The sequence below is a fragment of the Crotalus tigris genome, unplaced genomic scaffold (assembly GCF_016545835.1).
Source record: "Crotalus tigris isolate CLP2741 ecotype Arizona unplaced genomic scaffold, ASM1654583v1 scf7180000020451.2329072775:788845, whole genome shotgun sequence".
In the NCBI taxonomy this organism is placed as follows: Eukaryota; Metazoa; Chordata; class Lepidosauria; order Squamata; family Viperidae; genus Crotalus; species Crotalus tigris.
The window spans coordinates 291257-312060 of NW_024098027.1; positions in this window are offsets into that span (position 1 = coordinate 291257).

The following is a 20804-nucleotide window of genomic DNA, read 5'->3' on the forward strand; positions in this document are numbered from 1 at the left end:
TTGTTTTTGTTTCCAGTGATGCAAACAAGGTAAGGTTTTGCAATGCCCAATTTCACTTGAATATGCAAGGGAGAATGATATTTCATGATTTGCTATTGAGAGTCACAAAAATGCATAATGAATTCAATTAAATATGTCTCACAGCCAAGCAGCAGTGGATAAAAACCTATCTCTGTCTTTCTCTCTCCTGAAACATTTGAAGAAATTTTATGAACTGGAATTTGCTGCTGCATTAGAGAAAGGGTGAGTGCTGAAAGTAGAATTGCAGAATTGTAACTTTACCACAATATCCTTATAAATAAATTATTTGGAGAACTAGCCAGTTTTATTTTAAATGTAAGTTTTCACTTTCTTAACTCTCGTTCTCTCTCTTTTCTATCTACAGTATCTATTATCTGTCTGTCTGTCTGTCTGTCTGTCTATCTATCTATCTATCTATCTATCTATCTGTTTGCCTATCTATCACACCTATTATCTCTCTATCTATCTATCTATCTATCTATCTATCTATCTATCTATCTATCTATCTCTCTCTCTCTCTCTCTCTCTCTATCATCTATCTATCTATCTATCTATCTATCTATCATCTGTCTGTCTATTATCTATCTCTATCTGTCTCTATCTATCTATCTATCTATCTATCTATCATCTGTCTGTCTCTATTATCTATCTCTATCTATCTATCATCTGTCTGTCTATCTATCTATCATCTGTCTATCTATTATCTCTATCTATCTATCTATCTATCTATCTAAATATCTATCATCTGTCTGTCTATCTATCTATCTATCTATCTATCTATCTATCTATCTATCTATCATCTGTCTGTTCGTCCATCCATCCATCCATCCATCCATCCATCCATCCATCCATCATGTCTGTCTGTCTGTCTGTCACCTGTCTGTAATATTCTTTAAAGAAATAAAGGATCAGAAAGTGTGGGGATATTTTAAGTTAAATTTAAAGTATTATATGTCAGAAGATACCATTTATGCTATTTTTGTCCATTTTCGGGGGGGGTGGGAGAAAGGATTGTATGTTTATTCTACTTTTTGTAAAGAAAGCTTTGAATGTTTGTGTTTGTTTGGAAGCATAATATTGCCTTTATTTCTATTACACTGGCATTTGTTCTACTGCATACATTGATAGTCACTAAAGTGTACAGTACAAGCAAAGATATTGGGAAAAGGCCAAAAAATGGTGTGTTATTGGGGTTTGTTTGTTTAAAAAAAAACCAAAACAAAGTAAAATTTACAATAAGAGACATCATGGGTACAATTGGTAGGAACTACAAGTTAATTGGTTTTCATGTATGAAATGTGAATCAGATATATATTCTGTAGATGTAAATATCCTCGGTAGATGGCTTTTAAAGTAGCATAAACTTTTAAAAAAAAATTAAAAAGAAGCTCACACAAGGATTCAGTTATGTATAGAATATTTCCTACTACTGAAAAATAAATTAAAATCCAGAAAGAAACCTAGGCAGATAGGATTTCTATTAAATAGTGTGTGTATAATATGTAAGGATACTGTTATATAAATTTTTGGAAATTGCATATTAATATCTCAGATACTGTGCATATACAACGAATTGGAATAATTCATTAGTAGTAATTGGACTATGCTACCATTTCATTATAAGGTATCTATGGAAATAGGTAAGAATCAGAATTTTATTTTATTTCTATTAAATACAGGCCAGGAATTATTCCTTGAAATTATTTCTGTTCAGTAAAAATGGATATTAAGAGAAGGAAGAAAATACCTATGAATCTCTAGGGAAGAATAAAGGTAGTAAAACTTAATACGGCTTCAGAACTGACATATACTTTGAGAGCGTTTTCTATGTTAATTTCACTTAGATACTTTGAACAAATTAGTAGTTAATTTGTTATGCAATAGGCAAACACCAAGGACTCCTTTTTTAAAGCCATAGCTTTCCTATAATACTAGAGATTTTAATTTACCAGATTTTAAACTATACCATTGGGTCTCCTTGTTTACTTCAATAAAATGAAAATTATATTGAATATGTACCTTTGTGGGTTCAGCTGGAGAGTTATTATCTGCCAGCTTTGATATCTTGGCAAATACTTGGTTCCAGCTACAAATTCAATAATATGCCCCCTACTTGAAGCACTTAGATCAGTGGTTCTCAACCTTTTTAATGCCGCGACCCCCAACTGTTCGTAAGTCGAGGACTACTCAACCGGTCGTAAATCGAGGACTACTCAAATGGTGCAGCACCGTTTGCAGAATGGGACTTTTGGCGGGCTCAGCAGGGCAGAGACAGCCTGGACAATTCCTATTGGCTTTTGAAAGCCAATAGAATTAGACTCTATTCAAGAGAGTCTATTCTATTGGCTTTCAAAAGCCAATAGAATAAAAGGGAGTAGCACAGCTAAGGAAAAGGGGGAAAAAATGGTGGAGTGCATTGTTTGGCGACCCCCGTGAAATGGTCGTTGAACCCCAAATGGGGTCCTGACCCACAGGTTGAGAACCACTGACTTAGATATATTTGGACATTGTTGGATAAAGAATTAAAATGTGATGTAAATTCCTATGAGAATTTTATGTGCTGCCATACAGTGCAGTATATCTTATTTTATAAGGATGGGGAAAACGTATTCAGGGGAAGAATCAGTCTGAAAATAAGATAGTTAATCAATAAATTATGAATGTTAATTTTAAAAAGTTGAAAGATTATGCAAGGAATAATTTGCCTGAAATAGCTGAATGTATATTCACTTAAATTGTGTATTAGTCCTCGACTTAAAACAATTCATTTAGTGGCCGTTTGAAGTTACAACGGCGCTGCAAAAAGGGACTTACGACCGTTTTTCACACTTACGACAGTTGCAGCATCCCCATGATCACGTGATCAAAATTCAGATAATTGGCGATTGGTTCATACTTACGACCATTGATGTGTCTCAAGGTCACGTGATCCCTTTTTACGACCTTCTAATTAAGCAAAGTCAATGGGGAAAACAGATTCACTTGACAACTGGGCTACCAGCTTATCAGATGCAGTGATTCACTTAACAACTTGGCAAGAAAGGTCGTATAATGGGGCTTAACAAATGTCTCACTTAACAAGAGAAATTTTGAGCTCAGTCGTAAGTCTAGACAGGGGTAGGCAACCTTGGCTCTTTGATGACTCGTGGACTTCAACTCCCAGAATTCCTGAGCCAGCATGGCTCAGCTTGGAAACCTCTCCCTTTCCCCTCAGCATGGCTGGCTCAGGAATTCTGGGAGTTGAAGTCCACGTGTCATAAAAGAGCCAAGGTTGCCTACCCCTGGTCCAGGACTACTCTGTATTGTCTGTTTAGTCCAGAGGCATTCTAAATTCTGAAATGATAGTAGTTATGAAGACGTGGGGAAACATTTTTATAGAATGTATACCAATCATTGAATATTATCATTTTTTTTAAAAAAAAAATCTGGATTATATACAAGAAATTTGAAATGGAGAATTGGATTATTTGAGGAATACCCTTCGAAGAATATTAAATGTACTTCTTATGCTATGAAGTCAATTATTCTTTTTCAACAAAGAATAGCTTTTTATGTTTATGTTTTTAAATGTTTAGATAACTTTATTACATCTGAAAGCACTCTGGTGCACAAAATTTGGCTTGGACCTTTAACGCTGCTTTTTAGTTAGCCATTAGCATCTATGGTAAAGCAGGCATAATGGGAAACAGTGAAGGTTTAAAGATGTTAATATATTATTAAATTATATGCCCCAAACTTGTCATTTCTGTTCTTAGGAGGTGCTTTTGATATACCACACTGGAACACATCAAAGTAAAATTATTAATTCCTAAAAGGAAATTGAGGCTTAATTGTCATTTTTCATCTTTTGAACTGCTTCTTTATCCACAGAAAAGAACAAATAGGCCTTATGATTCTCTGCAGCCTAGATTCAACATTCTTCTTCTTGTTGTGCCATATCCATTATCAGACGGCGGTCGTATTGGCGATCCTGTTTTTATCAGCAGCCACACGAAAAAGTGCTGCTGAGTTTTGTCCAAACCAATCCCTTAGATTTTGAAGCCACGATGTTCTTCTTCTGCCTGGACATATTGTTTAAAAATGGAGTTGGAGTAAGTGTTATAAAGATATAACTAATATTTTTATACTGTAAATACAAATACATAGGGAGATGAATGAAGACGAAATGTTTGCAGCCAAATCGCCAAGCACTGAGATCAAACCAACAGCCCAACTAATACATATATTTGTATATAAATATATATTATATACAAACTAGAGCCAGACTGATCTAGTGGTTAAGGCATGAGGCTAGAAACCAAGAGACTGTAAGTTCTAGTCCTGCCTTAGCCATGAAAGCCAGTTGGGTAACTTTAGGCCAGTCACTCTTTCTCAGCCCAACCTACCTTAGAATAGAATAGAATAGAATAGAATAGAATAGAATAGAATAGAATAACAGAGCTGGTAGGGACCTTGGAGGTCATCTAGTCCAACCCTCTGCTCAGGCAGGAAACTCTATACCATTTCAGACAAATGGCTGTCCAGTCTCTTCTTAAAAACTTCCAGTGTTGGAGCATTCACCACTTCTGGAGGCAGGTTGTTCCACTGGTTAATTGTTCTGTCAGGAAGTTTCTCCTTAGTTCTAGGTTGCTTCTCTCCTTGATTAGTTTCCATCCATTGGTTCTTCTCCTGCCTTCAGGCACCTTGGTGAATAGCTTGACTTCCTCTTCTTTGTGGGACAGCTCCTGAGATATTGGAACACTGCTATCATGTCCCCCCTCGTCCTTCTCTTCATTAAATTAGACATACCCAATTCCAGCAACCATTCCTTATATGTTTTAGTCTCCAGTCCCTTCATCATATTACAGTAACTGCTCTTCTCTGCACTCTTTCTAGATTGCTGTGGTGGAAGAGACATACGAGGAGAGAAAATTACTCATAAAATGGCAATTTTGGCTGATTATCACAAGAATATCTCTCTTCTGATCTACAAATGGGAACTGGAGGGATTTTTCTTATCACTCTTCTAACTCATTTTAATTTTTTAGTCCTTTAATTGTCACCAACAGCTTGTTGTTATATTACACAAAATCGGGCATTCTTTGCTTGTATTGAATTAATCCTAGGGAGAATGGAAGATGTAGCATTTGGCACCCAACTCTTGCTGAACATGACTCATCTCTTTCTTTCTGAATCAACTTTATAATGTTCTCATAATCCCACCTGACAGCATTAGGTTCTTTGTGTTTCAGTGCCTTTTGATTTATCTTTGGGTATAAGAACAAAAGATGCCTTTTAATTTCTTGCCAGAACTCACATTTTATTACCCTAGAAATATTGCCAGCTTGAGACCTTTGACTTAGAGAAAATGAGAATGATCTGGAGAAGATGGTGAACATCTTTGTCACTTTAAGGATAAATTAGGATAATTCCCAATGATATTCAAAAATCCTAGGTTACACAACTATGAGAAAAATATTTAGTGGTAAGTAAATGACGTAGATGTAGATAATATAGATGTAAATGTACATGTAAATGTAGATGATGTAGTTGATGTAGAGGTTAGTGTATATGTTGATGTTGTAGATGTAAATAAAGTAGATGTACATGGATGTACATGTAGATATAGATGGTGTAGATGTAACTCTAGATGTAGATGATGTAGATGTAACTCAAGATGTAGAAGATGTAGATGTAACTAGATATAAATGATGTAGATGTAACTCTAGTAAATGATGTAGATGTAACGCTAGATATAGACGATGTAGATGTAACTTTAGATATACATGATGTAGATGTGGATGCAGATAAAGTAGATGTACATGTAGATGTAGATGATATAGATATAGATGTAGATGTAGATAACATACAGTAGATGATGCAGGTAGGTAGGTAGGTAGGTAGGTAGAGAGAGAGAGAGAGAGAGATGTAGAGGACGTACAGTAGATGATACAGTTGTACATGTATAGATGATGTAGATGTAAGTGTAGATGTAGGTGATGTAGATGTATATAGATACAGTTGCAGATGCCTGCTGCTGTTGTGCAGGCATGAGTCAGCAGAAGGAGAGAGAAAACCAATGCAAGGAGTCATGCATTTGAGGTTCCCAGATATGTTAGAATATCATTATAGGAACATTTACAAGGTAGATGCCTACTTTTCTCTACCTAGGAAATCAATCTGTATTCATGAATTGGGATAGGAGCCCAATTCATTAGATTTTCATTGTAATATGAATCACCTTCATTTGCATATTCCATAAAAAGACACCAACTAAAACACAATTATTTATTTGCTGTGCTTCTTCAAATTTTGCAGTGCACATATCCAGCCAAAAAACTCGTAGTAGAATGCTTAGTATTATTTAAATTATGCTCAAGAATGCACGTATTAAGATAATTTCATATAAAATGCATTTATTAAGGATAGGAGTTTCAAATGGTCAAATTAGAGAGAAACGATTATAAAAAGACATACAGATTTAATGTATGTACTGATGCAGTATGGAAAAGATTTATTGCTGACTTGAAAAAACATGAATGTTTAAAATATATACAGGACTAAATGCTAAAATGATATAGGAAATGGTTAAGAATGAATTTTTACGCATACTTTGGTCTCAAATACAGATTACTGGGAAATGTCTCTTGATGGATTCAGATAACCTTGTAGATATCCAGTTCCACATATAATAAATCAAAGAACTGCTAATAAATTCTTCCCATCTAAATTCCTTCTAAGATTCTAATATTTCAAATTATCAGCTGTGATTGTGCACTGTACAAATTCCCAGTGCAATGAAGCAGTAAAACAGTAATCATTGGTCTTCCCTGTGTTGTTTTGTTTTTCATTCCAAATTTCATTTCCAAACTTTGTTTACAAACACATGCAATTTCTTGCAGATTTAAATCCATTCCTTTTGATTGTAGGATATCACCCGTGTAAGTGCATTCGTGAAAGGAATACAACATTTGCACTGAGATTAGGAACATGGGAAAGAAAAAAAAAGTGACAGGTAATACCTGTTCCTTTATTCTAGGTAAAATACATACAAGAGTAGATTCAGAGAAGCATTACAAATATTTATTTAATGTCTAAATGAGTGGGAAGAAAGCAAAGTGCATATTCTAATCTAATCTTTTTTTCTTTCTTTGTTCCCAATTCATTCTACCTCTACTGAGTCTCGTTCTATTCATACTACGGTATTCAGAATGCTAGTTTCTATCTAGATTCTACATTACTATCTAGATTCTACATTACTATATAGAGTTAAATTTGTTTATCATCCACAGTTTATTGAGACTGCCTGAAGCAAGGGTGTCCAACTGCCGGCCCATGGGCCAGATGTGTCACATGGAAGCCGCGCTCACCCCATTGCCGGCAATGGCAAAACCAGCCCGATACATTGTGCGACGTCACGTGACGTCACGAGTTTGACATGTCTGGCCTGAAGGCTCCACATTTTGACAAGGCTTGAATGGAACTCAATTTTTTTTTTTTTTTTTTTTAATTGAAAATTTTTACATTTTACAAAAACAAATCCCCTTCCCATACCCCCCCCTACCTCACCCCCCCCCCTTCCCAAGCTCCCAAACCCTCCCCTGGACTTCCCAGAGCTGAGTACAGGCTTAATTAAAAAAAAAAAAAAAAAACTTAAAACACTTTTAAAACCTAAACAAATTTAAATACAATCATCATTCTATATAAGCTCCCTCCAAAAACACAAATTTAAACATTACTTTCTTTGAATATCTATATCTATAATATAAAATCTAATTTCTCCCTCTTTCTTTATCCTAAAACGAAAAAATAAACATACAAATCTTTGTTATACCATTAAAGCTAAATACTCTTAAAGAACTTAAAGTAAGTACATATTTCCTTCAATCTTCATAATCTTCTCTCCTATCCAAAAAGAAAAAAAAAAAAAAAAAAACTTAAAAAACCTATAAGTCCTAAACAAATCTAAGCACATTTAATTAAACAAATTATTTTGTCTTAAAAATATTAATAATAATATTTAAAAACTAAAAACACTTTTAAATCCTAAACAAATCTAAATACAATCATCACTCTATATAAACTCCCTCCAAAACCACAAATTTTTAAAATTTAAAACATTAGAATCCACTCACTAAAATAAGCAAATTATAATCCCTTCAAAACACAAATTTAAACAATATTATCATTAAAGGTTCAAAACTTAAAACAACAAAGTTAATAAACACATTAAACATTTCAATCTTCACCAATAACTAATTCCATCCGTAAAAAACTACATCCTTATCAATCTCAATTATATTAGTATTATTAATTATTCACATTCCAGTTTTTTCCATTCTCCATTCTTCCATTCTTCCATTTCCCTTCTCCATTCTTGTATCAAACTCGTAAGAAATGCTGCAAGTTCTGCCTTAGGAGACTGCTCCAAAATTCCTGAATCTCCCATCGACTCCGAAGCCAATAAGGGTTCCTTAAATTCCTCCTTGTATTGATCTTTACAATTGTAAGTTGTACAAGTTATCCTCTGCCCGTTCCTCTCTTGTTGATGCCCCTCAGACTGAGATTTCCCAGTTTCCATTTCAGGCAACAATTCCACCCTTAAAGATTGCTCCAAAGACTTTGTAGGTCTAACATCTCCCAGAGATTCAGAAACCACTAAATATGAAACTTCCTTAACCTTCTTCTGTTGCTGCTTTTCTTTGGGATTATATACTGCACAAGTTGTCTTCTGCTCCTCAACCTGGACTTGTTGAGGCCTCTCACACAAAGATTCTCCAGTTTTCATAAATATAGGCTCTTCAAACTGTGATTCTACATTCTTTTCTTCCAAAGCTTTAAACTTAATTGATGGCGATGCACATACCCCCAGGACCGAAGTATAAAAATCTTTTGCTTGAGAAACAGTATTAAGTCTATAACATGTCCCCAGGTAATTCACCACCATTCCAATCGGAACATCCCATCTGAATGAAATTTTTATCTTTTTAAGTTCATTTGCTAAAAAAGCAAACTCCTTTCTTCTTCTTAAAATTTTAGATGGGATCTCTTTAAAAATTATAACATCTTGTGAAGCAATTTGAAATCTCTTCTTATAATAGGCTTGCACAATTTCATTGCGTAAAGATCTTTTACCAAAGTAAATTACCACATCTCTTGGCAGATTCTTCTGTGCTGCCACCACAGAGTTAACCCTAAATAATTTTTCAATTTCATTAAGTATTCCCTCTTTTTCTTTATTCAAAATCAATGCAAAGTCCTTTGCAACCATCTCCTTCAGATCTCCTTGCAAAGACTCTCCCAGGCCTCTAATTCTTAAGGCATATTCCATTTGTCCATATTGAAGCATAAGAATCTCATTTTCCATTTCTTTTTCCATACTTTCAATTTTCCCCTCCATTATGTCCACTTTTTCAGCTACCTCTTCCACATGGGAGTTCACCTTTTCAAGAACAGAAGCAACACCTTCTAAAGCCAAAACAAAATCTTGTCTCAAGATCTTATTGTTTTCCTCTAAAATCTTTTTCATTTCTGCCCTAATTTGAATTATAACATCTCCCATCATGTCTTGCAAGTCCTTCATAGTTATTAGCTGACCCCCAGAAGAGGGTGAAACTGTTGATTTAGAAGCTGTAGAAATCCCTGGACGCTTTGGAGCCATCTTAAAGAAAAACCTTTAGTCCTTCTTAAGAAATTATAAAAATTCCTTCAAAAATCATAACTCCCTCCAAAGAAGGTCATTATAATAAAAAGAAAAAAGGGAAAAAAAGGAAGAGAAAAAGAATTAAAAAAAAGTTTTACTCCTTCTTAAAAATTACAAAAAATTAAACAGAAAAAAAGTCCTTCAAAAAAGGGTCATTACAATAAAAAAAAAGGGAGTTCAAAGGAAAAAAAAAGGGAGAAGAAAAAAAAAAAATAATAATTAAATAAAAAAAGTCCGTTCCAAAAAAAATACTTAGAGATACCAAAAACAACCATTCCAATCATAAGGAAATAAAAAGAGAAAGGGAAAGGAAAGAAAGAAAAACACCAAAAAGCCTGCCGGTCAGCATTCTAACTTCCAGAAAAAAAAACACCGAGGAGTTTGCCGATCGCCATTTTACTTTCCCTTTCAACAAAGAAAAAAAATAAAAAGAGAGAATAAAAATAGAAACAAATCTTAAAACTTAAAATCCAAATAAGTCAAAGAAAGCAAAAACTAAATCCTCTACTCAGCTCTGTCCATTTAAAAAAAAAAACTCACCAGTTCTCTTTAAGCACGGAGGTGTTTGCGGCGGCTCGTTTTGTCCCTGAGGACAAAAACAGCTGGGAAGCGGAGACAAGTCTGAACTCCGTGGGAGCACTCCTTTCACCCCCCCAAAAAAAAAACTTGGGGGGTGCGAAAGAGGCTCTACCACTATTCAGACACTCTCTACCCCCCCCCTTTGCCCGGGAGGGGGATTTTGAACCGCTGAACAGCTGATATCTGCTGTTCATAGCGGTTCTTACACTTACCCAGGAGGACGGCTACAAAGTAGCCGCCATCACGCACGCAAAATCCACCGGAAGTCCGAATGGAACTCAATTTTAACAGAACTCAGCTAAGAATGTAGGAAGTACAGAAAAAAACTGAAAATAAGAAACTTTTATTTTATTTATTTATTTATTTATGAGACTTATATACCGCTTTAAGTGCAAGCACTCTCTAAACGGTGTACACCAGTAAGCAATGTATATATATATATTTACATTGCCCCCAACAATCTGGGTCCTCATTTTACCTACCCCAGAAGGATGGAAGGCTGAGTCAACCAGTAGGCAATGTATATATATATATTTACATTGCCCCCAACACAATCTGGGTCCTCATTTTACCTACCCCAGAAGGATGGAAGGCTGAGTCAACCTTGAGCCGGTGAGATTTGAACCGCTGACCTGCTGAACACAGTCAGCTAAAGTGGCCGGCAGTACTGCACTCTAACTGCTGCGCCACCTCGGCTCAAGAGACCTAGTACAAAATCTTGGACTTTTGTCCAATAATTTTTATATATGTTTTATTAATTTTCTGTTATTGCAATTCCTTAGTGCTTAATGAACGTGTTGTATGGGTTAATTTATTATGTTTAGTAATGCCAATTACGTTCTTACTTTCTGTCCCATTTTTTTAACCATTGATAAAATAGGTTCCATATCTGATAATATTCTTTATCTTCTTTTTCTTTAATTCTCAGTGTAAGTCTATCCATTTCTGCACAGTCCAGTATTTTCTTAATTATCTCTTACTCCAATGGTGGTTTTTTTTTCATTTTTCCAGTGCTATGTAAATACAATCCTTGGTGTTGTTAATACATGCAATTTTAAAGAAACACTTTGTTTATCAAGTTTTTTCTGAAATTATATCTACTAAAAAGAGTTTGGGTTTAAAGTCTATGTATTTCCCTAACATCTTTTCTAACCAAGTATGGTTTTTGTGTTCATTTTTTTTTCTCTTTAACACACATCCATCACAAGTGATAATATGTACCAGGATTTTAGTTACATTTCCAACATTTACTAGACATATTTTTAAACTTTTTGCTAACCTAACAGGTAGTAAATGCCATCTGTAAAACATTTTGTATAAGTTTTCTTTATACAAGGTTGTCATTGTCAATTTATAGTTTCTATCCCAAAGGTTTTGCCATTTTTCTAATTCGATATTATATCCAAAATTTTTCAACCATATTATCATTGTTTCTTTCACTTGTTCGTCTTCCATTTTCAAATTCAATAAAAAAGTATATAATTTTTCATCAGAACTCAACAATATCTGGTCAAATAATGTCTGCTCTTTATAGAAACCATGTATTTTAACATCTTTATCATACCTTGATTGCATTTGCAGTCGAGGCCACCATGATAGATCAATACCCTGATCTTGTAATTCTTGTTTAGATTTTAATTTCCCATCTGTATTCAGAATATCTTTATATGTTAAAATTTTCTCAGATTTAACTAAGTTTGGGTGAACAACTGTTTCCATCATTTATAGCCATCCTGGGATTTTCATATAAATTTTGTTTTATCTTTTCCTATACATATAATTATGCATTTCTTATATAGTGGTTTTGGAAGTATCTATGAGTTTTGCTCTTTTCATACCATAAAAATGTATGTCATCCAAGTTGCAGATCATGTCCTTTTAAATATAGCAATCTTCTATTCCTAAGGGCTATCCAATTTGTCCACTTAGAAGAGCTTTATTTTGATTTCCTTTGCATAGACCAGGGGTAGGCAACCTTGGTTCTTTTATGACTCGTGGACTTCAACTCCCAGAATTCCTGAGCCAGCTGGAAGGAAGGAAGGAAGGAAGGAAGGAAGGAAGGAAGGAAGGAAGGAAGGAAGGAAGGAAGGAATGAATTCTGGGAGTTGAAGTCCACGAGTCATAAAAGAGCCAAGGTTGCCTACCCCTGGCATAGACAACTAGATGCTAAGTTATCCAGCAATACGATTTTTCCAAATGTTAAATATTTAGTCTGCAATGTTTTTTTTTTCCAGCTGGGACTCTGACAATGAAGAGTTCACCACATTTTCACCCAAATTGCCTTACAAACCAAAACAAAAACAACAACAAAAAAAGAAGAAGAAGAAGAAGAAGAAGAAGAAGAAGAAGAAGAAGAAGAAGAAGAAGAAGAAGAAGAAGAAGAAGAAGAAGAAGAAGAAGAAGAAGAAGAAGAAGAAGAAGAAGAAGAAGAAGAAGAAGAAGAAGAAGAAGAAGAAGAAGAAGAAGAAGAAGAAGAAGAAGAAGAAGAAGAAGAAGAAGAAGAAGAAGAAGAAGAAGAAGAAGAAGAAGAAGAAGAAGAAGAAGAAGAAGACATTGCAGGATCCAATTTAAGTCAATCACTGGGACCAAATTTTCTTCTTCCAAGGGTTTAGACTTGTGCTAGTGCCCATCATCCGAGTCTTCTCTCTTTTTGGAGAGAGGATGGGCTCCAGCATAAGACCAAAAGCTTTGGTTCCAGTGATCAAGTCTGATTGGAGCCTGCAACACTATCCTGGGACGCCCATATTTACCTTCATTCTCAAAAACAGGAATTCTTAAAACTCAAAAAGGAGAGTCAATTCTGCAGCCTGTTATCACCGATCCATAGTTATCACTGATCCTTCGCAGCCTTAACCCTCTGCCCTGCTTAAACAGTTTTCAAAAGCTACTTATGTCGCCCGAGCACCATTTAAAAGGCAGCTACTACAGGTTCCCTCATCCGAGACAGAAACTAGTTTTGCTATTCCACAGAGAGGAGAAGCAGCATTGTTGAGGCTCCACAGCATATTCAACGTGCATTATTTAGTATTTGCATTCTCAGTGTTTCTTTCCTGAACAGCAATACAAAGTTAATTAAAAACACTCCCTGTTGAGATAGCTTCGGTTTCATCTACCATTTCAAACAATTAATTAACTTTTGTATACTCTCAGGTAGGCTAGGCCTCTAGCTGTGCAAATCACTTTTGTGATGACTGAACAGTCTTATTGGTGTCATGGGAATGTATCCTACTCACACACACACACACACATACACACCCTTGGGAAATACACAAAGTATCCTGATGCAGAAGAAACAGCCGCCTGTTGGCATGAAAGCCACATTTCCATAAGCTTTTATTGTGGGCTTATAAAGCATTTTGGAGTAGTGATTGAGACTGAGGAACCGGCGAGTCTGTTAAATTTCACCTGCCAAGTCAACCCAATTTTTCTATGTATGGCGAGAAAGAGATGAATAAGTAATTGACAGCCGGAAAGCCACAGTTGCTGAAATGCTTCACTATGGAGGATTAGACCAAAAACTGTGTATTTTACTTGCAACACGAAGGAAAAGGCAATTCCCCACTTCCTAAAATTAAATCTGTTGGGCTGGACAGGTTTGGGGTGTGCTTTGATCAAAGCAGGCCAAGGCAAAAAAATCTTGGAATCTCTTCTTCATAGTAGCTTGAAACTAGGGCTTTGCCTACGAAAAGCTATGAAAATCCTGTACCCCTTTGGCAATTTAGCATTATTCTTATTGTTTGTTTTTGTGATTAGTTATAATCAGCCCTTTGGAATAACTGTAATACGTTCTCTCGAAGAAAAAAAAAAGCTTTTCAATTAAACCAGTCAGTACAATAAATTAAAGAATATTTGAAAGAGTTTTTTTGTTGTTGTTGTTGCTGTTTTTGTTGTTTCACCAAGAAGTTTGTTTATGCATTAGTGGTTCCTTTAATATTTTTTCTTGTAATGAATTGAATTCTGTTTTGAAGAGAAACATTGTTCCTTATTACACTTCACCTATTCTCAATTTAATTGATTATATAAAGAACATGAGGAGAAACTTTTTATTCTTCCGCCACTCCAGGTGATAAGATGCAAGTAACTTCAGCAGAAGTCCTTCAATTAAGCCGGAAACACATGTAACAATGACTCACAATCTCCTGGTTTTCTAGCCTTCTAGCCCATTGTTTCCCAAACTTGACAATTTTAAGGCATGAGGACTTCAACTCCCAGAATTCCACAGCCAGCGTTGCTGGCTGTGGAATTCTGGGAGTTGAAGTCCACATGCCTTAAAATTGTCAAGTTTGGGAAACAGTGTTCTAGCCTAACCACTACACCAAAGTGGTTTTCGGGTGCACAACTATGAAGATGCAATACTTGCTTTGTAGGCTTTTAGTAATGGGGGGGAGGGTTTGTAGAGATCTGACATCTGGTATAATGGACTGTGAAAATACTCTGGAGATAGACCCCCAGTCGAGAGAAACTGGAGTCAAAGCAGAACTGCAATTGAAAGAAAGATGGATTTCCTTAAAAAAATCTAAGAAAGAAGAAGTCCATTCCCAAATTAAAGTGACTTTTACGATTGGTCATCCAGTCACTGTCATTTTTTATATATATGAATATTTTATTAATTTTCTATTTTTACTTAATAGACAACGTGATGACTGAGTCCATTAGTAATTCCATAGTACATGTAAGCTTCTTCAAACTAAATCCAATATTACACCATCCAATACATCCTCTTTTCTTCCGGTAATAGATATTTTTCCACACTAAGCAAATACAGTTCTTATTGTTGTTAATATACAGCTGAATATCAGCATTTGTTACAGTTTTCTAATAGTATCAATAATATCAGTTTAGAATATCTTTTCTAACCAAAACGTATCTTAATTACATTTATTCCGTCCTTATCCTGTTTTTGCTTTTTTCAATTTTAATTTCCCATCCATATTCAAAATATCCCAATCATTTATAATTCCAAAACAAGTTATATTTGGGTAACCAAAAGCTTCCCTTAATTCAAACTTCTTAGCATTTTCTTATTTCCCTTTTCATACCAAGGTATAATATTCTGATTACAAATCTTATCTATCTAGTTCAGACATGTCAAACACAAGGCCCGGGGACCAGATGCGGCCCGTGAAGTGGTTTCATGTGGCCCGCAAAGCCATCCTGGAAACAGTGAGGGAACAGCCCCCGCTGCCTTGGCCCTGGCCCAGGCCAGCCAGAAGCCAATGTACAATTTTGTGGTGGCCATCTATGCTGAAATGCATTCAGTCTTAGCTCCATAAGGCCCCCCCCCGCATGGCCTGAGAGGAACAGTGAGGCTCCTCCAGTGGACCATGCCTTGGCACTTGCCCTGGTCCCACCCCCTTCTGCCAGAGACCCTCAGATCTGTCCCACTCCTGCCCAGGCCCCCACAGGCACCATTGACTCGAACGATGTAGAGCTGGCCACACCCACCCAGTAGGCTGCACCCCCCTTGGCCACATCTACTCAATCCCCTGAGGGCATCCGCAATGCTGATGCGGCCCTCAATGAAATTGAGTTTGACACCCCTGATCTAGTTATAATAATAGATTTCTAACAATCTATTCTTAACCATATTCAAACATCTAATTAATAATATAGCATCCCCTCTAATAGGTCAAAGCTGTCATTTTTGATGGATACCAATCTAAGTGGGTCAGTAGAATAAAATTGATGAACCTAGTATGAATTCATACTAGGATCTCAATCCTTGATAGTTAGATAGATATAGATGATACATACAGTAGACAGGCAGGCAGACAGATATTGTCCTTCAATTCAATTGCTTATCTAGTGACCAATTCTTTTCTTTTCTACCTTTATCCCAAAAGTGCTTTTTCACGAAGCAACTGGACTTTCTTGTTTTTCTTTGTCCAGTTGCCTCGTGAAAAAGCACCTTGGATATAACTATGATCTGGATGACTGAGAATCTCCATAGACTTTTCTATCTTTACTTCATTTCACAACATATTTTAATATTCAGCTTTATTTGTTTAGAGGCAATTATTTCCCACAGTACACAATTTCATTTTATTTTTGATTTTACTTAATCCCCATTCATTTGTTTATCCCTCCAGCAAATGGTTATTATTTTAGCAGTGGAAATAATTGTCCACAATCAACTTGCACGCATATAATGTGTTCTTCTTTTTCCTGGTTTTGTCCTTGTCATTTTTTTAAAAAACTACATTTTTATTAAGCATTTTGTGAAAATAATTAGAGAAGCAAAAAAAGAAAGAGGAGAAAATTGAAAGAAAACGAAACACAAAGTAGACTAACAGTGAATTCATGAGCATTACAGAGTTGTATTAAAATTCTCAATATTTCATTAATTAATTTTAGGTAACTGAATATATTATATTGTTTGGAAGAGTACAGGTCATGGTTAAAATCCAAGCACTACATAAATATCAACAGCGCCAGTCATAAATGTGGTAGAAATAATAAAATAAGACTAAAAGCTGCCCAGTCTCTTGTTAATGAAATGGGTGCCACGCAAAATTTAAATTTAATCAATCAATCAATCAATCATATATTGAATTTGTTCCCAACCACTGAAGACAGAATTTTTACAGGTACACCCATAGCACTAGAGCATTTCTTCACTCTTTTTAAGACAATTCTAGATATTTATTAAGAAGGACAAAATCAACTCTTGTCCTCATTAATAAATACCCTGCCCATCTCATTTTGGTAAGACATTTTGATCTTACCAATTGCTGTCTGTCTGTGTTATGTATGCGTGTGTAGTAAAATCACAGGCCATGTCTGAAAAAAAAAAGTCAAACAGATTACTAGGAATATGGTAAATTTGACATGAGTTTCCAAGTATAGTCCCCTTTTATTCCACAATATGACTTTTTTTTTTCTGATGGGAAAGGAAAGGTTAAAACAATGTAAAGCTTATGTGTTCTTCAACTCTTCATCTGATGATCTACCAGCAAAGAGAAAAAATAATATATTAGAATTCATATTAGAGGAGTTAAAGTATGTTATGGATTTGATTAATAGTATAGTTGGGTAATGTTATTTAGATTATGTTTGTTTATTTGTAACCCTGTAATCAGCTCTGGGAAGTGCGGGGGGAGGGGGGAGGGATTGGGGATATATATTGTGTGAAATTTTTAAAACTTTTAATAAAAAAAAAGAATTCATATTATATGCTTCTAAAAAGATGGTTTTGTTTTTTTTACAAATTCCTCAAGGTATGTAAAAGAGCACCACATCTCCAACAGAGCAATGATCAAGAGAATTAAGAATAGCTATTTTAAACTTGGAATCCAACTCTGTTGCCACTATTTATTAAATATGTCATTTCCACATTCCTTCAATCTTACTTTTGTAGAGTCTCCCTCCCCCGTGTGAAAGCAGTATTAAGGAGAAACTTGGTACTTGTCAGCTTGCATTTACAATAGAACATTTTCTCTGTCCCTTCTCATAATACTTTCCCATTGAATATTTTTGGAACCACAATGAAATCACATCATCATAACACTGAATAACAACATTGAGGCTATAGTCTTAAACATACTATCTTGGAATAAAATTCCACTGAAATGAGTGGAGGCTAACTCTAAATTAATCTGTTCAGAAACCAGCCGTAGAAAGGCAATGTTTTTGATGATGTGCAGAGATCTTTTTTCCTTTTAAATGTGAATGATACATTCAACATGAAAAAAAGAATAGATATCGTATACAGAAGCCAATACAGACAAAGTCTTTTTTTCTTTTCCCAAGACCCCCCCACCCCTACCCCCCCACCCCACTTCCCAGAGCTGAATACAGGGTTACAAATAAACAATCAAACTTTAAAAAAAAACATTACCCAACCATACAAGTAACCAAGTCCATAACATACTTTAACTCCCTTATAACATAAATATAAACAAATTAAAAATAAACATAATATAAACAAATCAATATTGTTAAACCATACTAAAACTAATAATTTTTTTAAAAAAACTATTAATAATACTCTAAAGTTTACTCATAAGCTAAATGAAACTTTTTAATCCCATATTTATTCTGAATATAATCTATCCATCTTCTCCAAACCAAAATACATCTTTCTTGTAAGTGATCCTTCAAATAAGCAGAATTTTTTGCCATTTCTGCTAAATTTGACACTTTAAGCATCGAATCCTCTATAGTAGGCAAAGAATCTTTCTTCCAATTTAGATGAAGTCTTAAAATCAAGCTGATCCTCGATTTTCTGGACACAACAATATTAATTTTCACACTTTATTGCTTGAGACCCTAGCATTCCCTGGTGGCTGTCATGTAACTACTCACCAGTTGCAAATCCCACTTAGCCCCTTCCTTCCTTCCTTCCTTCCTTCCTTCCTTCCTTCCTTCCTTCCTTCCTTCCTTCCTTCCTTCCTTCCTTCCTCCTAGTTTTTTTATTACTGTCACTAAACCATTAAACTGAAGGGGAGAAAGCTCTTTAACCGTGCTGATAGTAAGGGGAAAAAGCATACTTTCGTTGTTTTGTGCATAATATATTCATTTCCCAGTATAATTATGTGTATAATTATACACAGAACAATCCCTTCCTTCCTTCCTTCCTTCCTTCCTTCCTTCCTTCCTTCCTTCCTTCCTTCCTTCCTTCCTTCCTTCCTTCCTCCCGCCCTGCCTCCCTCCCTCCCTCCCTGGCTAAAATCAATCTTTGTGACAAATCCCCCCAAAAAATAAATGCAAAGAAGTGTACCAAATACAGAACAATAAGCTTAATGAGTCATGCCCTGAAAATATTCCTGAGAATAATTCACACAAGAATATACAACAAAATTGAGGAGCATCTAGGTAACACACAATGTGGTTTCAGAAACAATCACAATGTTTACATGTGCTTCATTGATTTTGAAAAAGCATTTGATAAAATAAGACACAGCAAACTATTAGAAATACTGAAACAAGGGGGGCTAGATGACAAAGACATCCAAATCATAAAGAATCTATACTGGCATCAGGTAGCAAATGTGAGACTAGGCCAAAAATACTCAGCTGATGCAGAAATATGAAGAGGGTCAGACAGGGATGTATTCTGTCTCCACTGTTGTTCAATATCTACTCTGAATCAATCTTTAATGAGGCACTGGAGATCATTGATGTTGGCATCAGAGTAAACGGTGTTTGGATAAAACAATTTAAGATATACTGATGATACAGTTCTGCTTGCCAGTAAGCATGAACACCTTCAGCTCCTCATCAACAGAGTCACAGAAATATCTGAAAAATACGGCTTGAAGCTTAACACCTCAAAAACCAAGATCATGGTCGTCAGCAAAGAACCCGTTAATTTGCCACCAATAAATTCGGAAGGAATACCACTAGAAAAAGTTGAAAGGATCATGCACCTAAGTTCTAATTTACATGAAAGCTGGGACATGACCACTGAAGTAAAGAGAAGGATAGAGAAAGCTTGAACAACATTCTTCAAAATAAAAAAGGTCTTCTGCCATCACGACATAAGCCTAAGATTGAAAATTGGGCTTGTCAGATGTTATATTTTTTTTATCCTACTCTATGGAGTAGAGAGTTGGTCTCTGACAGAAGGTCACATGAAGAGACTAGAAGCATTTGAAATATGGATTTACAGGCGGCTCTTATGTATAAGCTGGGTTGACAAGATCAGAAATGAGGAGGTGATAAGCCACCTGGGAAAGCCAAGGGAAATCATCAGAACAATTAAAAAATAAAAGTTAGAATATTTCAGACATTTGATGTGGCACCCAGAAAAATATGGCATACTCCATTTAATCTTCCAGGGAAAGATTGAAGGCAAATGAGGTCCAGGCAGAAGAAGAACATCGTGGCTTCAAAATCTAAGGGACTGGTTTGGACAAAACTCAGCAGCACTTTTTCATGCGGCTGCTGATAAAAACAGGATCGCCAACATGATTGCCAATGTCCAATAACGGATATGGCACAAGAAGAAGAAGAAAGGGTGGGAATTCTATACATTCTCCTTTCCACCTTCCACACAACTGAAATTTCCACTGCTACATCTCGTGAGAATAAGAGAAGCAGAATGCGTGCTTTCCTAAACAAAATTTAGATCTAAATATATTTTACTTCTTTTTTCAAACCTTCAAGAGTCCTCTGAACAGGCTCAGTCAGACAAATAAAGTTGTATAAATCTTAAAGTAGAGTGGGTAGTTGACCTTATGCTCTTCTCTTCCCACTTAAGATGCAACCTTTTCTTGGTAGTTCAGCTTCTCATCAACAGTATCTCTTAATTCTGAATAGTGAACAAGAGCTGTTCCAAGCCAAGCTTTCTTCAGGAGAAAAGTTGATCATTTTAAGATTCCTTCTACTTAGAGAAGAATCTCTTCTTTTTGCATTAGCTCTTGTATGTTGCCTCCGAGAATAAGATTCATCTTTACAAGTAGCAATAGCAATAGCACATAGACTTATATGATGAGCCGAGGTGGCGCAGCAGTTAGAGTGCAGTACTGCAGGCCACTTTAGCTGACTGTGTTCAGCAGGTCAGAGGTTCAAATCTCACCGG